Source organism: Bos mutus, chromosome 1 (assembly GCF_027580195.1).
Source record: "Bos mutus isolate GX-2022 chromosome 1, NWIPB_WYAK_1.1, whole genome shotgun sequence".
Lineage (NCBI taxonomy): Eukaryota > Metazoa > Chordata > Mammalia > Artiodactyla > Bovidae > Bos > Bos mutus.
The window spans coordinates 61520857-61524278 of NC_091617.1; the positions used below are offsets into that span (position 1 = coordinate 61520857).

Consider the following 3422-nt stretch of genomic DNA (forward strand, 5'->3'; position numbering starts at 1 on the left):
TTTATTTTACAATGTGTATGAATATCCTACCCCATATTATCCTCAGAACTCGATGAGGCAGACAGTCCTAAAATGATCCTAGCTTTCTGAACTAGACATATAAAGCTCAGAAAAGTAACTAGCCCAAGGATGTAGATACAACAAGTACACCCCAGTAAGTATCTTGAGCCATTTGAACACCTTTGGTGATGTGTGTTTGTCCTGATTAAGTCATCATGACCATACACATACTACACTACTTCAGTTATATACCCACTGTGGTAAGGGCTCTGCATGTAGACCAACAATTGGGTCATTAGAACAAACAAGACATTAAATATAATCTAGGAAAAAAGTGGAAAGAAGAAAACATGTAGAGAAGGACAATATATAGCTTTGATGTTTACAAGCACAAACACTGGAAACTAAGATATGGAATATGTGATTCTTTGAAAGTGATTAAAAATATACTAATACAGAATTAGGTATTATTTTTTCCTTCAAATTGCACCTTAAATACTGCTATAGTTTCATAATGCATAAAATTAAGTAATGATCATTTAGCTTTGAAAGCTGGGATGCTATGTTAAATAATAAGTTTAATTTTTAAAATTTGATACATACACACTAGTCTCCTAGGCCAGAGCACTTGTATATGACTAAGAGTTTACTTACCCTCTTAGAAATATTACATGGGACTTTATAAATACCACTGGGCACAGCAACTACAACTGTAGGAACTGTGTTCTAGGGCGTCTGCCTTACAATCATGACCTTATTTTAACAGCAAACATTCTGGGTAAAGTATAAGGAGTGAGTGAGCAGAGAGTACACTGAAAATTCAGCAGATGTCCACAGCTAACCTAATGTCAGAGCAACCCCCACCAATTTATGATTTTCACAATGACTAGCCTTTCATTTTTGATCAGATTCTTTTGCAAGTTAGGAGATCATGTAAGGACAGAACATTCAGGGCATTGTCAGGTCATTCATACTAGAAAAATATGATTTAGCAGAAAGAAAATTAGATGTGATATCAAAAGACCCTTTGTTCTAGTCCTAGTCTGACTCTAAACTGTTCATCATCTCTGAAATAAGGGAATCATTAACTCCTATCTAGCTTCTGTAGCTTTTGTGATGTGAGTGATACATTTGTCAGTTCAATTTTTAGGTCTCTTCTGAAGCCAGGGTTTCCTTGGTGGCTCAGATGGTAAAGTGTCTGCCTGCAATGCAGGAGACCCAGGTTCAATCCCTGGGTTGGGAAGATCCCCTGGAGAAGGAAATGGCAACCCATTCTAGTACTATTGCCTGGAAAAGTCCATGGACTGAGGATCCTGGTAGGCTACAGTCCATGGGGTCGCAAAGAGTCGGACACAACTGAGAGACTTCACTTCACTTCTGAAGCCAGCAGAATCTGGGTGGGTGTGGTGGTGCTGTGGGAGGGACTCATGGGAGAACATGCATTAATTGAAAAAAGTCAAGAGGAAAAAGAAGCAAAGCAAAACTGAACTGCTCTCAAATACCAAGTATGAGGGGCTTTCTCTTTTCAAGTGTTGTTTATTGCTTATAGTTTTCAGCTACACAAAAATCCAGGATAGGGAAGATTAAAAAAAAAAATTTCCATTATAATTATACCAAGTTATTTTTCACTATGATAACTATATAAAAACAATAATTTTTAAAACATATATCCTGTGTAACAGTAATTACAAATATGATTGCATTTCTTAATGACATTTAAATCAATTTAAATCAATTTATTTACACAAGTACCCAATGCTATTTTTAAGTAATTAAGAAGATCCATGAAGCACAAAAGAATAAAAATATTACTGTTGATGTTTCACATAGAACTATTAAGAGATATATGAAATGGGACTAGATTTTTTTTTTTTCCCAAAGATCTGGAAACTCAGTTGCTTCAAGACAGAATATCTACTTAACCCTGTAAACATCCTCAAAGGAAAACTATCAAGAACACCATCTTGTGATCTTGAATTATTTTCCTTTCACATGCTATGTAATCAGTGAAGGTATGTTAAATGTTTATTTTTAAATTCTAGTTCCAAACATGATTGCTTTAATTCAAAAAGGCAAATAAGTTGACAATCCATGAGAATGGATATGATCATAGTCCTTCAATAGAATGGAATATTGGTAAATATTTTGGTCCACGGTGCGTGCCTGAGTGTCCGTTGTGTCTGACTCTTTGTGACCACGTGGCTACAGCCTGCCAGGCTCCTCTGTCCACTGGATTATCCAGGCAAGAATACTGGAGTGGGTTGTCATTTCCTCCTCCAGAGGATCTTCCTGACCCAGGGATAAAACCCATGTCTCCTGCATCTCCTGCACTGGCAGGTGGATTCTTTACCACTGAGCCACCTGGGAAGCCCTACTTTGGTCCATAAGCCATAGGAAATGAGATTTATTGCTAGGACTGGTTGACTGGGTCACTCAGAAGACTGACAATAAGGCAACATTATCCAAAAGAAATATAATGTGCTTTATGTATATAGTTTTAGATTTTCTAGTTAAAATCTAAAAATGTAAAAGAAAGGGAATTTTAATAATATATTGGATTTAACACAACTTATCTGAAGTACTACCGTTTCAACATATAATCAATTTAAAAATTATCAGTAGTGTATTTTTTTTTTATTTCATAATAAGTTTTTTTTTTTTTTTTTTTTTTTTTTTTTTTTTTTTTTTTTTTTTTTTTTTTTTTTTTATTTTTTAAAAAATCACATGCTCCCCATCCTGAACCCTCCTCCCTCCCAACCTCCCCATACCATCCCCTGGGCCTTCCCAGCGCACCAGCCCCAAGCATCCAGCATCGCACTGAACCTGGACTGGCATCTCGTTTCATACATGACATTTCACATGTTTCAATGACATTCTCCCAAATCTTCCCACCCTCTCCCACAGAGTCCATAAGACTGTTCTATACATCAGTGTCTCTTTTGCTGTCTCGCACACAGGGTTATCGTTACCATCTTTCTAAATTCCATATACATGCGTTAGTATACTGTATTTATGTTTTTCCTTCTGGCTTACTTCACTCTGTATAATAGTCTCCAGTTTCATCCACCTCATTAGAACTGATTCAAATGTATTCTTTTTAATGGCTGAGTAATACTCCATTGTGTATATGTACCACAGCTTTCTTAGCCATTCATCTGCTGATGGACATCTAGGTTGCTTCCATGTCCTGGCTATTATAAACAGTGCTCAATGAACATTGGGGTACACGTGTCTCTTTCCCTTCTGGTTTCCTCAGTGTGTATGCCCAGCAGTGGGATTGCTGGATCATAAGGCAGTTCTATTTCCAGTTTTTAAGGAATCTCCACACTGTTCTCCCATAGTGGCTGTACTAATTTGCATTCCCACCAACAGTGTAAGAGGGTTCCTTTTCTCCACACCCTCTCCAGCATTTATTATTTGTA

General features: G+C 36.8%; 1 non-coding gene across 1 annotated transcript; it reads left to right on the forward strand.

Moving 5' to 3' along the window:
* The first annotated feature begins 1171 nt into the window (after nt 1-1171).
* TRNAC-GCA (transfer RNA cysteine (anticodon GCA)) lies at nt 1172-1243 on the forward strand. Its single transcript has one exon. It is a non-coding gene; the product is annotated as a tRNA-Cys (tRNA).
* The last annotated feature ends 2179 nt before the right edge of the window (nt 1244-3422 follow it).